This window comes from Aythya fuligula, chromosome 1 (assembly GCF_009819795.1).
Source record: "Aythya fuligula isolate bAytFul2 chromosome 1, bAytFul2.pri, whole genome shotgun sequence".
Taxonomy (NCBI): Eukaryota; Metazoa; Chordata; class Aves; order Anseriformes; family Anatidae; genus Aythya; species Aythya fuligula.
Window position 1 is genome coordinate 27,911,738 of NC_045559.1, and position 20,761 is coordinate 27,932,498.

A 20,761-nucleotide genomic window follows, 5' to 3' on the forward strand; every position below is an offset into this window, starting at 1 on the left:
AAGCAGTCATTCTTTCTAAAATACAAACAAATTTGTATTGGAACAAGTAGGGATTCCTACCAACTACAAAAGATTAATCCCATGAAGTAATTTTGAAATAAAACTCTAAATAACTTGTGATAATTAAGTAGTTCTACACTTGTACTGACTGCAGTGACATGGAATGAATAAATAAGTGAATGACTATGGGTGAAAGCAAAATGACTATAAAAACAGTTCTGAGAGCAACAGAGTTTATGACTAACAGTAGGGCCATACTTAATGATGCAGCCTTTTTCCTCAGCAGATACAATATTTTGTATATTTGTTATAAAGGCCAACTGTTTTCATGGATATTAGTATATTTGAGGCTACTACTTCTATGTCATATTTGTCTGAAGTTGACCAACAGGTCCAAGAATTACTGGGGGGGACTGACAAGACAGTGATTGTATCAGCTTACAAAACTTCTGTTTTCTTACAAAGCATGTTAAAAATAGCAAATCTAGGCTATGGTAGCCTAGGAGATAGACAATTCCACAGCAGGGCATTTTCTGCAGGGAAGGCCAAGCCAGAAGAACACAGGAATTCAGTGTTCATGGCTAGCAGTAAGAATTCTCAATCTGATGAACTGTCATAACAAGATAAAAGAAAGAGCAGATAAAAATACGCTCAGTACTACATTAACTATTTAAAATAAGATTAATGAATTAGAATATTTTAAATAGCATGCTTAATAAAAAATAAGTACTATATTTTAACACATCATAGTTTCCTGTTGTTTGCAACTTCTGTTTAATTTTGTAACAAAATCCCAAGTAAGTTTTAAAATAAATAGCTCCCTTCTTTGATTACAAAATATAGTCTGGTATTGGTGCAGCAAGAGAACATGACATATCAAATTAATTTAAAAGTCAGTACTTCAAATGGAGTTTTATCAAGGATTAATACAGCACTGTGTTTCCAACTGCTATGAGTATGTGGTCATCAGCTTGGGTGCAATAACTCCCCTCTAAGTAATTCAGTCATGCCTTTGAATACTCCAGCACTCCTATCTTACTCTTACTTACTCATCGGAGTAAAAGTTACACCTACAACTACTCTTATTTTATTGATAAGAGGACTGCAGAGCAAATCATTCATTCACACTGGACTAATGCTTATATAAGCGGGTTATGTGTCCTCATTTTCTCTTTCATTCCTAAGTAATAGATATGAAATTCATATCCACCTTATTTATTTCATGAATGGGTTTCTCTGAATAAAAAGTTACAGATAAAGGAATTTTCACAGTCTTCACAAAGAAGATGTACAGCATTGCCAATTTAAGTGTGAAGCAACTGAACAAAAATTACAGTTTAAATTTTACTATTGAAAATGTTCTCATCTCCAAAATATTGTAGTTCAATTAAATTGCATAAAGAAGAGCTACAACATCATTATACAAACTAGAAAATACAGTAATAACACAAGAAATGGTGAAGAATTTCACAGTTGTTATACATGTTCAAGAAAACACTGTTTACACACACAGTTTTCTCAGCTGGAAGCCTGCTTCTTGTTCTTGTTGTTGTTAATGGAGATAGATGGAAAAAACAGCTAAAGACTTTTTTAACATTTAAATGTTATTATAAATAACAATTTGGAATGGGACCTCATTTGTCAAGCAGTCTACTTAAAGTCTACTTAGAGTAACATACTGCAACTCCCTGAAAAATCAGTTAGAAAACGCAAAACTTCATTAAACATACACTAATCATAGCTAGTGCTGTAATGCAACATGCACCTACACATGCATTTCATGTATCACATATGACACTAGCAGCAGGGAAAACCTTCCCTCCATTTTTCCTGGCGCCATCTTGAGGACTAAAATGGAGGCCTTCAGAAACAAAAATCAGAAGAAAACAGGGAAGAAGAAAGAAAGTTGCTGAAGCAGAAACTTAAACACGAAACAGACATGAGTATATGTGTTCAAAAATAAAACAAATATAACACAAATGCTGCAATATAGGACTATAATTCTACCACGATGTCCTTGTGACTACACAAACAAGGCAACCTTTGCTCTCTTTATAACCTCATAAGAACCTCAATGGTGCTATAGCCCCCAAATTCATAGATGCCTTGTATTTTTTCTGATTAAGTTACATTATTAATAATACGTAATAAAAACACATAAGAACATTAATCCTTTGTAACATCACTGCATACTGCTCTAGAACTCTTACACTTTAATTGCTGTATTATATATATATATGCACAATATATATGTATACAATATACATGTGTATATATGTGTATGTGTGGGTGTATATATTTTGTTGCTATTTATAACAATTTGGAATGAGACCACATTTGTCAAGCAGTCTACTTAAAGTAGCAATACTGCAACTCCCTGAAGAATCAGTTAGAAACTGCAAAACTTGATTAAACATACACTGTTCATAGCTAGCACTGTAGTGCAACCTTCACCTACACATGCATTTTATGTATTTCATATGCTAGTACAGTAGCAGGAAAAAAAAATGTTTTGTTAAATAAACACACACACACACACACATACATATATATATATATATATATATATATATGTAAAAACATTATATCTTGCCTTCCTGGTTGACTGTCCCAATAAGAAAAAATCTAAAACCAATAAAATGCAAAGAAATTAGTGTATTCCAACAATCGACATCACTAACAATATCACTGGACATAGAGTTCAGCACAGATTTTACTCATTATCTTCACAGAACTTTGCAAGATTTATTCCTGACTTAATTTAGAAAAAAAAAAATAGAAAATGCGTATTATATTCACCAAAGCTTTTCCGACATTATATCATTTCTCTTTGCCTTGCGACATCACTAGCAAACACCATCCTATTTTTTGTGGATCCTGAATTTCTCTTGTATTCCTATCCTGAACCAATACCTTTTCAGCTAGATGGCTAATAATTATTCCCCTTTCTTTGCTACATACGTGTATGGTTCTGTTTACGCTGGCTTCAGAATTATTAAATCCCATGTACATTTTCCCTGTTATTTTTTTCCCAGGTCTTTGGGCTCAGAACTAACAAAGAAAGATCCAGATATTTGGCAGAGCACATCTGATGACTCACTGTACCTGTCTAGCACCATAAATAAATAAAATAAAATTTTATTTTTTAATGATCAGTAATTATGACATCCCCATCACTACCATTGGAACCATCAGTCCATACAGCTTCTTATGCAGTCAAATAACTTTAGCCCATTTTTATTACAACACCATTTTACCTACTTCTTAAATGAAGTACAACTTAATGTGTCATCACATTTAATATGTCTCAGTCCATCATAAACAAACTGTCATTAACATCTGATTAACAATATGAAAATCAGTGAAATTTTTGAATTGCAATAAAATGTAAATGTTCTCATATCAATGTACAAATACAAAATTAAAATGTTATGAAATCTCAAATAGTAGACTAGTTGAATCTTTCCTGCATGCACTTTTGCTGCACTTCTATAAAGAGACTGAGACAGGACAGACCTCTTCAAAGCAGCATGATATACCCTAGACAGACAGATAGGTAAATTAAGCTCAGGTACTTTTCCATGTTCCTTCAAAGATGCAGACTGAGGCCCAAGCACACTACAGCCACCGCTGAAACTCCATTTTCCACGTGCAAGCCTGAAACTAGACAGCCCAAGTAGCACAACCCATGCAGCGATGAGGAACTCAGCACAGTATGCAAAACCTGCCTGAGAACTGGCATAAATACCCAATTACTTAATTGTCTCTGCACTCCAGTCCCGCCAAGATAGATGTGGTCTGCAGGAACCATTGATTGCTATAGAGGGGAGAAAGGGAGAGTGGCTGCAATTGAATGAGAGCCCTGAGTGCCCTCAGAATACCTCTAATATTGAGTGTTAAGCACAGAATCAGAACAGCAGAAAATGACTAGTGAAAACAGCAAATGTAAAGAAGAACGGAGGAACCAGGACCTATCGAGTCTCATAAGATGACTGTATCATATAATAAAATGCAGCAAAAAGGTACTAATTTTTGAAAATTGTTTTTTGTTGTTGTTATTGTTGTTTTTGGCATTATTTTCAATTTAGTTACACTTTTTTTTTTTCTTTTTTTTTTTTCTTTTTTAAATAATTACTAACATACAACTCATTAAAAAAAATTCAGTTTAAGAGAAGGTGTCTTCAAGCTCTGGCTATGGTCTCTCCATTCCACTTGTACCCTATTAAAAATTTATGACACTTGAGGGAAAAAGTTTTTCAACCAAATACCTACAACAGATCACAAATATCTACAGTCCATCACTCTTACGTAAGAAGGTCCCTCACTACGGTATTTTAATAAATCAAGTTCTAAAACACTAATTAATTACAACTATTGATTAAGTACTTCATTATTAGAGAAAAATATTCTCCAAACTTCCCCTCTCAACAATATTCAAACTGATGAGATGGGAACTCAGAATGGGTGCATAGCCACAGCTTGGGAACCTCAGAAGAACAGCGTATCAATTCAAAATAAATGGAAATTCCAGATGGAAATTCTTGTTTACATGGTCCAGAAAATCTGTACTTCCAGTATTTCCTTAATTTTCTGATCATGTACAGTTTACTTTAATTGCCAGCTGTTTTTCTTTTTTTTTTTTTTTTCCTCTTTTGATTGTTTGCTTGTTTATTTTGCTGGAGAAAAAGGTTATGGGGAAAAGAAAATGAGAAGAAAGTCTAAATTTAAAAAACAAGGCAACAAGTAAATTATTATCTCGTAGATTTTTATCTAATTGTTCAATGAGCCAGAAAATAAAATTCCATAAATTACTTCAGTAAACCTGTGTTTTTCTGTAGACAGGTTGCATATCCCATAGGTGAGATTCCAAATTGAGCAGCCATAGCAAGATTTTCATAATACAAACTGCTTTTTCTCACAGTTCAACAAGCAGTGTAATAATAAAGGTTGTTGATCTTTACAGGGGATTACATACACACACACACACAAAAATAATAGTTCAAAGCTGACTGGTAGTAGAGACAGTCCCTGATAAAATAAAACAGACAACTTTTTTTCTTAGAAGTTCTCGTAGGCTATTGAGGTTTGTATTAATTTAATTATGCTAGCTGGGGGAAAAAACTTCAAACAAAATCATAATAAACATAAAGGGATATAACAGGGAAATAACAAACAAGGTCTCCAATAATATCTCTGGTATAAAATGAATGAAGGATGCCACATTTCAGAGATACTGTTTCAGGCTTTCTGCAAAATCAGGACACATCACCAGGTTGGACAAGTCCAGAACTACTCCAGTTGTATAGATACCCAGAAAACAGCAACACGCATTTCAGCAGGTGAGCACATACCGTTGCAGATGGATTTGCAGAGCCCTACTGAGGATTGTACTATAGCTACTGCTTTCTGAAACAGCAAGTTTAAAGCTACCCTCTAGCTCATGTACACACATTACATCTGTTCTGTGGAAGTGAAACAATTTAGGACAGACAACATTGCACAGGTCATATGCAAGGGCCATAATCTTGAAAGTGTTCTTTCCATGATCATAAAGTCCACAGCAGGGGTTTTGTTGTTGCTGTTGTTGCATTTTTGCTGTTTTAGTTTTGAAAGCAGGAATACTCAGGAGAATCCATGTAAAATCTTGCTTATAGTCTAATCATATTAGGAATAGAATAGAATAGAATAGAATAGAATAGAATAGAATAGAATAGAATAGAATAGAATAGAATAGAATAGAATAGAATAGAATAGAATAGAATAGAATAGAATGGTTCATTTGAAAAGGACCTACAAAGATTGTCTGGTACAACCACCTGACCTCTTTAGGGCTAAACAAAAGTTAAAGCATATTAATAAGGGTGTTATCCAAATGCCTCTTGAACACTGACAGGCATGGGGCATCAACTACCTCTCCAGGAAGCCTGGTTCCAGTGTTTTACCATGGCAAATTTCATGGCAAATAAAGTTTTCCGAATGTTCGGTCTGAACCTCCTCTATCACAGCCTTGTGCCGTTCCTGCACATCCTGTCATCAGTTCCCAGGGAGCAGAGACTCCCTCTATGCTTCCCCTCCTCTGGAAGTTGCAGAGAGATATCAGTACATGCTGTAACCCTGCACTTCCAGCTGATCTATTTCCAGAGCTTTTCAATAAACAAACACTTTGAAGTTTAAAAGCTTTTTAAAAAATGCTGAATTTTCTTATTTCTTTATGTAGTTAAAGCATTTTTTTAAATACCAGCACTCAAATAATTGCAGAAAGAGGACAAACAGACTAAACGCATATGTCTTCACCATACCTGTACAACGTGCATACTTTTTTTTTTTAAGACAACAGCTTCCAGGTGTGACAAATTAAGAATTACAAGGAAAGTCACATATTAATAGCTATGGAATTTCCAATAGTATTTTTTAACCAAAGAGCAAAACAAAGCATAAAGAAGGTATTCAACTTGGATACAATTTGGAGAAGACATTGTTTCTGCAGTCTGTTATCCTTTTATTCCACAAAATCCTGAACTGATCATACTTAATTGCGATGTTTGATAACTGTACAAGTCCCACCCAGCTCACTTACTGTAGTACAGATTATCTGTGGCTCTCAATGAATAAACAATAGTGTTCTATAGGAGAAATAATCAAAACTTCATGAGTTTTGAAAGTGAGCAACTATCCTTCTGTATAGCACCGTCTCTATTAATTCCCTTTTTATGTATAGGTCATTGCATAATGACTAGGAATACAGAAGACAGACATCTTTTAGAACTATAGAGAAAAGTACTGAAATGCACACTCATATTTACTACTTCTGATATTTTTCAGACATCATCAACATATTGTGAAGGATGTGGAGTGGCAGTAACAGCACAGATTTTTTTTTGCTCCAGCCAAATGTTTCTTTGGTGAAATTTTTGTTTTCCTCCTTTATTGTCTGAAACATTCTGACTGAGTGTAAGGGCTCTTCAAAATTGGCACATACTGCTATTTAACCTCTACACTATAAAAAATTCAATTTTCCCTCACCAGGAGATTGAAATGCTTATCAAAAAACCTGCAAGTGCAGACCAATGAAAACGTGTAAAGGTAAAACATTTAATGCAACTTCAGCATTGGACCATTGACTCTATTTAGAGGCTGAAACTTTGCAGATGTGACAGGAGATTCCTTGTAAATTGACGTTAGGATTTTGTCTTTTGAGAGAAAAATTATGAAACATCTGCATCAAACAAAGCATTGATAGAGTAACAATAAATTTATACTGCTTAAGAACGCAGACACTTCTAGGAATATCTGTCTGTACAGATACCTACACCAAAATTGTTTTAATAACCTTCTGGAAAAAAAAAGGCCTCCTAAATTTACAAAGGGTAATGGATTTTATAATGTCTTATCTGTATAGAACAGATGTAGTCATTTTATGAAGCATAAACTACAATGATTTTCCTGTGTCTGTCCTGAACTTTATTTCTGAAGGAACATGTTCAAGAATTTTGTGCCGCTCAAGATTCTTTTCTTCAAGAAATGTAGAGGAATGGGGTTCTAAACGTTCTTCATTCAGGGATCTTGAATGTTCTTAATTCCAATTATGAAAATCATACGCTGCAAACTCCATTACTTGGTGTTTCAAACAGCTACAAAAAATGGTTATCAATGGATATCTGAAACTGTAGTCATAATGTAATAATTATGGTGATCACAGAATCACAGAATGGCTGAGGTTGGAAGGGACCTCTGAAGGTCATCTAGTCCAACTCCCCTGACCAAGCAGGGACGCATGCAAGCAGTTGCCCAGGACCACGCCCAGCATCACAATACAGGTAATTTCCTGAACTCTGCTTCTCAGCTCTGAAAAACACTATACAGAACAAAAGTTCCATTTGTATTTGGCAGAGGTTCATGGATACTTTGTTCTGTAAGTTTGTTTGTTTAATATATTCCTTGTTGAATCATTTAGTTTATAACATGACCAAAGAACTTTCCAAGTCCCAACATTCTTGCTCCTTGCTACTGGAACAAGTCTAGGAGAACTTTTAAGCTCCAGTACCTAAAAGGGGACAGGACAGACCCCAAGCATAAGTGTCTCTGCTCAATGTCACTGAAGGATGTCAGGAGAAAGACAGTGGTGCTTTAGGAACCCTGGAAGCTTCTTTGTCTCACTCTCGCCACCGAACCTTACAGGAATGCTTTCTAAAAGAAAGCCCTTAGAAAAAACAGCCTACCTCATGCCACACCTAATAGCATGAAATTTACCTATATAGGACCAATGACAACCGACCGCATCCTATTTGACAGCATGACAACTCCACTTAGGAGGTGATCTGGCCTCCACTCACGCTGTATTATCATCACAATGAGGTGCACCAATCAGTAATAGATATGGAACAGTCATAATACATGTATATTTTCTTTAAACAGTTCTGTGCATGGGTTCAACAATATTTATACCTGAAGCTTGAAGAAAACATGTGCATAGATATTCCTTAGTTTTAACTGAAACTTTTTCTTAACTGCCTTTTCTTCTGAGAATTTACTTGTAAGAATTTTGCATGCAAGCACTGAGAAGATGCTCTGCTTTCTATGCCAAACAAAAAAAAAAAGAAATGCTGCTTAAAATATGACAGTTCACTGGCCACTGTTGCTTCAATGCCCTTATTCATACCACTGCACTCTCTTCATGTAAGCACTATGGAAAAGCTTTACTCATGACTGCTGCCATGCTTCTCTCAAAGCATTGCTGCACTTTGCTTTACCACAGCACCTACCATATGATGACATTGACATCATGCTGCAATTAAATAGTTGTATTATTTTCACCCAAAATTGATTTCACACTTCAAATACACTTTATATTAAGCTATTTACTGTTAAGCAGTAAATGTATAGCACATGCTAAGACATGAAGGGTGCTCTAACTTTAAGAACATATTACAAGATATGACTGTTGATATACACAGTCCTAAGAGATGTTAAATGTGGTGTTAAATGTTAAGATGATGGTGTTACATGTTAAGAGGTGTTATATGATGGCTATTCATCCAAAGATCTATTCAGTCTTGAAATAAAATGTACATATTTCTAGATCAAGTCCAGATGTTTCAAACTTTGTCAAGGCAAGCCACAGATGAATGTGTCATCAAAAACAGTTCTTCTGCAGAATTCCAACATTAGCTACTTCAACCATGCTTAAGCGTTCTCATTGACAAAAACATGGATGGATGTTCAACCTCAGTAGAAAAACCTGCAGATTTCCTGCATTTCTTTTAAAATCCTAGCCCCTTGCTGAGAAGGTCTGAACAAGCAGTGGTTACATCATTTAGAAGAGAGAAAACTACTGAATTAGTATTTTTGCTCAGAGACACTCAAGGAAGTGGTAAAGAATAAGTGGTGGCAAGGGACATTTGCAAAATAAGTAAAAAGGACAATGTGGTGTGTATTCCAGCTATCTTAGCTATTACAGAAATTGGTATTATTCGATTTGTTAACTTGTTGAAAAATACTGTGAGTACAAGCACAGGAAAGCTCAGAAACACTGCCTAGACTTGACATAACTCCATCTGGTCTCAGAAAGTGCTGGTGAAAGGAGCCTGGACAAATCAGGTTTTACATTTACAAAAATTACAGACATTGAGCACATTAGACTGCAAAAGCCTCCTGACAATTTCTCCAGGTTGTTCAAAAAACAGGCAAGGATTTCCTTGCTAAAAAAATCAAACAGCTCCTGGCAGGAGTTACTCTAGGTAGGCCTGAGGAACAAGGCACTGTGACAGAGGCCTCTCTGTCACAGCACAGCAGCTCAAGAAAAAGGACAAGAGCAAGGGATTATGGAAGCTTAGATATTGTTCACAATTCAAATTAATCTTTGAGTAGATGATGGGTTGTAAGTGACATGAATAAGGAAGGAGAATTTTCAAGTAAATGTTGCCTGCGTCCCACAGGCAGGAGGATTTGCTTTGCTGAACTACAGCTTCCTCAGTGCCTGACTGACACAGGCACCAACTAGAAGGCGGAAATTTAGGATAAAAAGCTTATCCTTATTAATGTAACAGTTACCAATGAGAGATGTTTTTATTTTCTTACTTTTTAAGCAGAAAACTGGTAAGTCAAGATTGCAAATTGAGTAGCTAAAACTTTGCTAAGAAAGGAAAGCAACAAATGCAGTGCCTGACCTCCCCCTGGAGTCTGGTTCAGTCACTTGGAAACCCCTTGCCTCAGAGTTAAGGGATCAGACAGGCATGGCCAAATCCCTGGCGTCAGGAAGAAACAAAGTAAACATCAAGTATCCTATATGTAATTATCCTTTCTGCAACTAATTAAAAAAAATCATAAGAAAAATATTCTAAATGCATAAGTATTAAATTAGCTGATTTAGGGGCAAGGTTTGTTTTTGGTTTGTTTGTTTGTTTTTCCCTCCATGTGTGCATATGTATTCTTGGAAATCACAATGAATTGGGGGGGAAAAAATGAAAAAAAAAAAAAAGTTAAAAGTACCTATACCTATTTAAAAATGCAGGAAAACAAAATGTGAAGAGTTTAAGCAATCGTGTATTTAGACAGCCTTTTGTCATAGCATGTTTGTTGTGCAGTGTCAAAGCAAAAAATCAGTTATAATAAGCATAATTATTTTAACGGTTTTGAATGAAGCTGTATCTACAATTCAGTGGAGATGTTCAGGACAGACTTTTAAAGCTACTGTATTATATAAAGTAAGACAGAAGCAGTATTTTTAAATTTCAATAAAGCATTTTAATATATTTTAATAAATGCCTTTGTGATACAGGATTCTGTATTCCTGAGAAGTAAATAAAATAGTAATGCTGTCAAGCTCACAGAATAGCTACATAAGCCATTTTACAAGGCGGATATACTTTTCCTTCTTTTCTATGAATGTATAAAGCTCTCCTTCAAGCTCTTACTAAATCTATTGATCTGTGAAACACAGTGCACTCTAGGGAGGCAATTCACTTGACATTATATATCAAATGATGAGATGAATAATGATCATACCATTTGGTAATTAAACATCTTACAAACCTTTTAACTGACTGAACGTCAGAAAGGTCAAATGAGGTCAAACCTATTTTTCTGTTGTTTTTAATTCTTTTCTTATATTAGCTATTGAAAAGTCATATTTAACAGCAACTATAATACTACATGGCAAAACCAAACAATTAAACAACATACTTTTCATTCCTGTATTATTACACAGTTTGAAATCACAGAACATTTTTTCATCCTACAGTCCTACTATAATCATAATTGTTAAGCTTTCAGAGAAGTAGCCATACACTAGCATAGTGCAAATAACTAGCAATGTTACTGGATTAAGGGAAATGAACAGCACATAGATCAAATCTAAAACGTATCAAAGCACCAAGCAATTCAATTAAAGCTCCCTGATAACTTCCTCCATAGTTGCAGGAATCTGTTTTTTTGCTGGAGGAAGAGTATGGGTCATTTTGGCTGTTTGAAGTCACTCTTGGTGTTTGTCACCTTATACTTTAAATTTTTATCTATTAATATATAATAATACTGTTTGATACTATAATCTAGAAACCAAAATAGTCATCTACAACTACAATTTCATTAAAAGCTTTGTATTTTCCATTTAAAATTGGCAGCTGCAAAGGCAATCAAAAGATGCGGCAAAAATAGTTTTTACTATAGACTGCCAGTACTGTGCAAATCTCCTGCATGGATGACTGAAAATTTCTCTCTAACACTTCTGTCAAACATGGGCTTTCTAAAAAGGCTTATCTATTCCTGTATGATTTCAGCATAGCCTAATGTATTATCATGATACAAGACTTTCACTGTCAGATGGAACAAATTCCCCCTACCTTCACCCAAACTATCATCAGCCTTCACTGCCCCAACAGACTTAGATCCTAAATATTAGAACATCTTAGGATTTTGCTCTAGTGTGTTTTTTTTTTCCTAGAAAACAGAGAAATCCTTAGTAGGTTGTAAGACAGCATCCAGTGTCTTCCACAAAAACAAATAGCTATGGTCAACTTCTACCTGAAACACCTGATTCACACCACAAAAACAGCTTATATATTGTACTTATCTCTTGCAGAAGACCAAATTGGCCACTCTCAAAAACCATCCTTAGGCTATTGACCCAGGCGTTTATGCACAGCTAGACCTAACACAGAAAAGAGAGTTTTTTGGGGTAGAACCTGAAAGATGAAGCCAGCTGGGGGATGGAATATTTCTGGGGAAATCTCGCTTCCATACTGAGGACTGGCTGTTACTACAAGATGTGAGAGAGATATGGGAGATACCTCCTTAATATCAACTGCCAGTTGCTCACAGTACTTGTTTTTTCTTTGTCTAGAGGCTAGGAACACAGGTCAAGTTAGTAAAATGAAAAAGAGATAATTAAATCATATTCTCTATCTTCTAGGATCTTTAAAGAATTGGACAGGGTATTCAAGTTCATAATGTAATAACTTCAAAACACTGTCCTATCAAATATATTCAACCAATTCAATATACATATTTCCCAAGCCTAATAAATCAAATAAATTTTAAATACCTTGAACTAAAAATATTTCTGAATTGCAAAATTAAAAGAATATAAATGATAAGACTGCAGTAACATTAATACTACATGACTTCTATCTCTCAGATAGTCCAAAAGTACAATATTTAGCAAATCTTCCATTTTCACCATAGAAAATGAGAGACGGAGAAAAAGCAAATATTCATTTTTCTAAAAGTCCAACAGGCACAATTTTAGAGAAAAATATTACTTTGATATAACTAACTGCATTACCCCATTATCTTTTACAATGGAAAGTAAAGAACAGCTGGACTTCCAAAACAGAAGGCCTAGTGTTAGAAAGCAAATAAACAGGTGCTCAGATCAAACTTATTTTAGGACACCTGAACCCTGCATTCCTTCAATTTATGCTTGTGATTTAAGCATTGACCTGTACAAAGATGTTCTGTGGGCGCTCAAGGGCTTAGACATATGTTCATTTAGCAAACAGCTGCAGCAGTTAAGGATGCTCCTGCCTTCTCCCTCCTTCCCCTGCTGTTTGTTACCTCCCCAACACCAATGCTGCCTGCTGCCACTCAGGGGTTGACAAAGAAACCATATGAACCCTCCTAAGCAACTGTTCTTCAAAGCCAAGTAACACAGCTCAAGCTGATATGGTTAAATGTCTTGGTCTAAGACAATGGATTTTCCACTGCATCAGCTGGGGAGCCTTTGGTATTACGCTGAAGGAGAGAAAGGAAGAAAACACAAGTTCTTGTGTAGTGGCAATGATGAATTGCTACGGAAGGACAGAGATATTTAGAACTGCAGCACCTTTCTATTAAATTATGTGCTTTAGCTATTAAAAGGATTATTGAGAAAGGTAAGTCTAATACTTCTGCAGTAAAAAAAGACTTTACAAATGGGTGTGCTTACATTCAACATGTTTTGCAACACTGTGGCTCAAAAAGGTCAATACAAAATAATTTTGTCAAAAGAGAAACCTTAGCTTATTTTAACATTCAATTTGGTAATTCAGTTCAGCTGATCAGCCGTATTTGTAAAAATAAAATAAATAATGGTGCTCTCATTCATCTGGTCCACATGACCATCAGAGATAAACTTTTCTGAGGCAAAATCTGCAGTTAGAAGTTGTGATGGGATGCTAATGCAAAGATTACAAAATTCTGAACTTTTTATTAAACAATTAGTAACAATCTAATTTGAGAAAAATAACGATTACATAAAATAATATAAACGTCTTTTGGTTGAGTAGAAATCTTCTATGTGTTAATTCTTCAATAAGTGATGGAAGTAGAGAACTGCATTTGTATTGTGCCAAAAATTATATCTCACAGTGAACAGATAACAAAGTAAAAATTAATGGTAACTGTCCATGTAAAAGATATTTCTTCCTTAAAAGGAAGAAGGCTAAATATTCACCAAACTGATTGTATTACACCCTGTTCAGATGATAAATACTAGCTTCAAAGTTAGTTGCAAAACATTGAAAACACAAGGTCACATCTTTGTCATATCACAATATCCATCTCTTCTAACTTGATATGTTTAGTTAGCTTGACCAAAATAATACAAAATAGTATTAGGCTGTGAATTCAATTCAATCACAGTAACATCTATGTATATTTCAATAAATGTAAACCAAAATTTAACTCAGTTTCTTCTTCAAGTATACAACAATGAATTGGAATTTTAGTCTGTTTCCCAATAGTGTAGTTACTTATAAAAATACATAATGAGTAAAATAATAAGTATATAGATTCTAGAATTAATTTTTTGTTTTGTACGTGCTAATGCTCTGACTCCTATACCTTATTTTTGAAAAGACTTTATATATTGTTTATATTATATGCAAGCAGCTATACATTTGCAGCCTAGAAAATACCTGGTATTTTCTTCTTCTGCAGAACCTTTACTGGATCTATCATAATTCACTGAATTTTCATGCATGTAATGAAATGAAATCTATACATGTATGCATGGCTGTAGGACCAGAGAAACCACATGAACCAAAATATTACCTAGTTTCTAGAGATGACTCAACCTCAGGAAAAGAAAAAGAAAACTTAAGTTCCTTCAAAAATTAAACTCAGTACATTTGAATTGTGTAAAACCAGTTAAGCATGGTTTTCCCCTTCAAATCACCACTAAAAACCTATCTCAGGTACACCATAACTGACAACAATTATCACTAAATAGCTGTTTTACAGACAGCATTAAAAATTCTGAGGCCCTGTTCCTAAGGGACAGTGATCTTTGTCCAGTTCTTAGATGACAATGCCCACATCAAAAAAATTACCTCATTCTTTGCCAGATCCCATAATGCATTTTCCAGAAGAGAAAAGAAATCACTCTCCAAGACAGTCAACAAGCACCACTTAAAAATACAAACCTAAAATAAAATCAGCTTTTTAGGGAGTTTAACTCTAAAAGCAATCAAATAAACTCCACATATATAATTAAGATTTATTAAATTCATGTTTTCTGTTGCCTCCTCCAAAAGATGACACTTTCTGAGAAATTTATTTCATAGAATGCAGAAGAGGAAAGTGAAAGAACTAAAATGGGGATTAGGAAAGACTCATGATTCCTCCTGTCCCTCCTATAGAAAGTCAAAGCTGCTGATGCCTCTTTTATCCTGTTACATGTGTGATATGATGAATGAGAAGAGACTACCTTTAGGAGGATGGGAAACCCTATCTTGCTGGCACACCAGCCATTAAATTTTGCTTTTCAAGTGTGGAAATTCAAAGTCTGGGATGCTGTGAGAGCATTATAAGTTTGGCCAGACACATACAATCATCAGCATGGCAACAACAACAAAGAGAAAAGATCTCTCCAGAACACAGCTGGTGCCAGTGCTCTGGATTATAAACACGACAGAGTAATTTTCCCTTTTAAAAATATGACCGAGACAGGAAAAACTGAGAATATCATTCACATTTTCTTAGATTTATTCACAATCACATTGGAAATATGATTTTGACTAGCACCATCCCTGTCAGTGCTCACATTAGCACAAATAACTGTGTATTCTGGCTACCAGTTAATCTGGAAATCCATCCTTACTATGTTTTTCCAGTCTGTCAACTCACTCCTGAAAGCCTTTTTCAAATAGCTCATTCATAATTTATTTCAAAACCAGTATTTGTGAAACCTCACAACCATCTCATCCTTAAGTACCAACAATAGTCTTTTATAATAAATTTATTGAACTTAAAAAAATAAAATATAATTGGTCTAACACACACACATACAAACATAGTAATTTTGTTTAAACATAAATAATATATTCTTAAAAAGTGAATATATTTGGTATTGGCAAAATGAATATATTTGGTATCTAAATGACTGTGTTGTCAAGGTAGAAATCCAAGGTACCCGCAAACATTGTTCATATACTTTTTAATATATTTGATCTTATTTCATCTGGTAACTCTAGGAGAGTTTTAAGTAATTTATTGTATTAAACTATCATCTGAGTGTCTCGCTTTCTTGAAGCAGTCCAAGTCACAACTCGTGTGTACTCCTGCTCCTAGTCACACACCCACTAGTGTGTGACTACTAGCGTGACCACTAGTGTGACTAAAAAGACCAATGCTCATTGCCATCCAGGTAAATGAGTAAGAGGTACGTGTTGTCTGTTGCAGCTTAACTTGCTTATTCGTATGAATGATCTTACTTCTAAAAATAATACAGACATACTACACTGCTCAGCTGCAGAAATTCTTTATAAAAGAAAAATGTGAATATTTGGGTCTTGTTGACAATTATTCTAAATAGTTTGGCACAATAGCCTTAGAAGTTCATATCTATAATGTACTGGATCACTGGATCACATGTCTTTAGAAATATCAGGGCTTATTTTAGCACCTTTACATGTAATATTCAAAATTATGTTACTTAGTAATTTTTAAAACCTTTAAAAGTAGTAATCTATTTTGCATTATTTCACATAATTATTTTCTCAAATAATAAACTCACCCTTAGTTAACCTTTAAGATCTTGCAATGCACTCTACAAATAGTACCACATTGAATCTTTTTAAATTAAATTTTAAGGGACTGGTGATCCACGTTTTCTTTTCCAACCGGACGCATGGAAGGCTTAACCTTCTTTGTGGACATAGTTAATGCCAAGCCATTACCCAGCCGACGGAATAACTTGAATGATTCACTGCCATCAAATATTTCACACCTTGGTCATTGACATGATCATGACTAGTCTCTTAAAGGATCAGGAGCAATAAAGAAGATAAAATCAGTATATCCATTGCTCTTAAATCAAATAAATAAAAATAAATTAGAAGTCCACAGAGAAGTAGCAATTTAAACAACAGAAATTCCATTGGAAATGTTTATAAGATTTTCAGCAATTATAGTTTTGGTAAAAACCATTAAAAGATTAACACTGAGCCAGCAGACACCTTTTCCTGGTATATTGTGCATAAAAAGTATTCCTGTCTGCTTCAATGCCTGGGCTCTTTCATGGGCTTAAACCTGTCAAATTATTCCATTTGATTTCAGAGAATTCTCATATGGCAATCTATTTTATTTACTTTATCTTCAATAAAATGGTTCAGTGAGCATTAGCAACTATGAGACACAAGTTTCAATCAGTCCTCTGGCAAAGGCGTCAATCTACATTAGACCTACTGTGCTGTGAGTTGCAGCCAGAAAGCTGCAGCACTGTAAGACAGGGCAACAGTGAATGAGTGAGTGAGACCTAATAAAGCAGCAGTGAAGAGAGCGAAAATTCTCCCTAGACACTACCATACACTGCTTATATAATGTGTGTGCCTAGCTCAACACACCAGTAGCTCCTTAATAAAGCTGACAGCTAAAAAGGAGCTTCAGACTCCAACTTTATTTTACATGACAACTACAGTAATGGTTCTCTGTTCTCAAGCAGGCCACATTTAGAAACCTGTATCCAGTTCAGTTAAAAATTAAGAGTTCTCACCTCTCTTATTCATGTCACACAGGAAAAAAAGAAGCATAAAATTATTAAGATGCACACTACCTCTCCTTCAGGTCATACAATTATTTGAAAAAACATCAGATTTCAACTAGCTTTTCCTTAAAAAATTCCATGAGAGAAACCACAAAATAATCACGGTATTTGAGCAACGGCTCATCTCTGAAGATGATATCATTAAGGACTAATTCCAAGAAATGTGGGGCATCACTCCTAGATGCTGTGAAAATATCTCCCAAAGCTCAAACTTTGTAATAAGAGATGCAAGTTCGTATTTGATATGGGCTTGATTATTGTAATAGTACTCTTCCCAGCAAATCAGACCATTAAGACTGTACTTAATGTTCAGCTGAATTGAAAAGCTGACCAGTTTAAATCCATAGTTTGATATTTTGTATAATCATAGCAAAAATTTACTACCTCCTAGTTCCAGGATACAAATTCGATTTTATCAATATACACTACTTTTTGACAGAAGTTACCTTCATTTTCATTGCATTCAGGCTCCCCCAGATCAGTAATTTACAGCTATTCCCAATCACCCCTCAAAGATCATTCAATATTCTACAAGTAACAGTGTCTCTGTTCTAATACAATTCCTTAAATAAATAAAGTACTGTTTATGCTTCAGAGTCTTCCTGGTGGAAACTGGACTGAAGATAAAGCCAGTCAGCCCCAATCCAGTCACTTTTGGGAAAGCAAAGATGTTGTATTTTTCTGTCTGCTGTATATCCTTCTCCACCTATGCCAATATCAAAACTTACTTGCCTTCTGACTGGATGTGTGGAAGGCTTAGCTTTCTTCACGGACATAGCTAATGCCAATTCATTATTCAGCTAATGGAATGACTTGTATGATTTACTGGTATCTGATGTTTCACACCTTGGTCATTGACATGATCACAAGCAATGTGTCCTCCCATGGCTCTTAGGAGAGTTCAAGTTCAGCTGCAAGATAACTATGAGTTATCTTTTTACTAATCTTACAATATTGTAATGCAAAATTTTATTTTTGCCCTATGCAAAATAACTATTTAGAGAGAGACCAGATATTTGGTAGGTAGACAATGTACATACATGAGAAAAATCCAAGAATAAGCACATCTCCTTTTCCACAAATTGCCAAAATGGGACAGTAAAGCTAGATCAATTTAATATTAATTAATTATATAACTACAATTCAGTTCAGTAACACAGAAAATACTTTAAATATTCACATTTAGAAAACTACCTTAGCTTTTTTGTCAAAACCTAATTTAGTCTGAAAATCCAGAAGTAACTGGACTGCTAATAGTCCCCAAAAGTCCCCATTTAAGTCATCAGTCTAAAAATAGAACATTTTTTCACTGCTTTTGTGTTTTTCCAATATGGATTTTTGTCTTGGTTTCAGTTTTTCCAACTCTAACTCAGTTTTCTCAAACTTCCTCCTAAACTAAGTCGTTTAACGAAAGGTGGAATAGAAAGCATACAAAAATCTTCATGCTAATTAAAAAATTACCCATGAATGCAACTTTAATTTTATATATTTTTATCACCACTTTTACAACTGAATACTAGTTTTCAGTCTGTGGAAAGACACTATGTCCTGCCATAATAAAAAAAAAAAAAAAAAAAAAAAAAAAAAAAAAAAAAAAAATCAACCCTATACGACATCCTAAAGAACTAGCATTCAAAATTTACTGCTATTTCCTCATGGACTACAAACACATTCCCTCTCCACTTTCACATATTGAAAGAAATAGAGACCAGTGCTAAAAAGGCCAAAAAAGATTTTGGCATTCTTCACAAAAAGCATTTTTATAGATTGTATTTAACTTCAAGTTATGGAAAAAAAATAATGGAGGAAACAGAATAACTGTTACTTTCCTTCATGTGCCTTAAGTTCCAGACGTATTGGAATTCAATAAAATGATACTGCCAAACTATTATAGATGCACAAGTCAGTGTTACTGCATTTCTGACATTATTTGGTACAGAACACAGTAAATTTCCAGAAAAAAAAAATCTTAAAAGTAAAAAAAAAAAAATCATTGGCTCACCAGATTTCAGTTACTACACTTTAATAAAACAGATAGCTACACTTCTACCAAACCAAACTGTTTTCCAAAATACTACTACTTCATAGAAACTGTCTATGAAGAATGTAGTATTACTAAGGACAAGTTACACCTCTCAGACACATATGTATAAATACGTGATAAGAATCTAGTCATACTTTCATTGCGAGCTAGAAAGCAATGAATCTGACCTTTTTCACTGGTTTCTCCTCTAGGTAATATAAGAAAAAAAAAAAACACTGTTTTGTAAATACATTACTACATATTAATATATAACCATACACAAATTTCTGTGTGATACCAGCATTGTCTACAGTTTCTCTGTACAGTGCTGTATATATCCTTTGATTTACAGCACTGCTAAAGTTAAAATTGTATCTTTTTTCCTCTTTTTTCTTATTTTATTTTTTTATAGTTCCACCAGAGTCATGCCATAACCTTCAGGACTGTGCCTTAAGTCCTTAGAAGAAGGTGAAATTAAATTGGAAGAAAGGAATTTTCCCCAATGGGTAAAGAGAGCCACAGTGAAACACATATCAGGACTCTCTTGTTTGGTAGCACTTTGAATTAGGTTAAACAGGTCTGTGCTTCCTGCCAGATGGTGAAACTTTAGAGAACTTGTTATAAACACAGTTTCAGCACTAATTACTCTTACCATCATCAACTGCTCCTGGAACTATTTCTTTTCCTTACCTTCCAAGTCATCAGTCCACGAAGATGGCAATATTAATAATAAGGAGAATATAGGTGGTTTTGAATGTTTCATAATGCCTTAGCAGTTGCTACACAGGGCATACAGGGAAATGATATGCATTTACTACAGAAATAGCGGTGTACATAGAAGCAACTGAGCTTGGTTGCTATTAGGGTGAGTTAGTTTTTTGTACATTGCTGAAACCTGCATCTAGTAGATGCAGTACCTGGCACCTGTTGAACAAGTTTTGAAACTTATACATGACAATATTGCCTAAAATTTTGAATTTGTAAAATGATAGAAATATTCTCAAATTCTCTCTATTTTCTACTCCTGTAGCAATAGCAAAATGTGAAAAATTACATCTACCATGGACATTAATTCTTTGTTGCAATAGCATGTGTGAAAAATCTGAAATAGATGCCAGTGTCTTCCTAAGCTCTTATCTTACACTAATCATTGGAGCAAGCAAAGTATTAAGTATTAATAGTACTAATCATAATATTAATATTATTATTAAGTGCAGGCG

The 20,761-nt window shown here is 34.5% G+C and overlaps 1 protein-coding gene across 1 annotated transcript in view; it reads right to left on the reverse strand.

Annotated features, from left to right (window-relative positions):
• Window positions 1–20,761, reverse strand: part of FOXP2 (forkhead box P2) — a 364,439-nt gene that overhangs the window by 276,464 nt on the left and 67,214 nt on the right. The gene's annotated exons all lie outside the window — the stretch shown is intronic.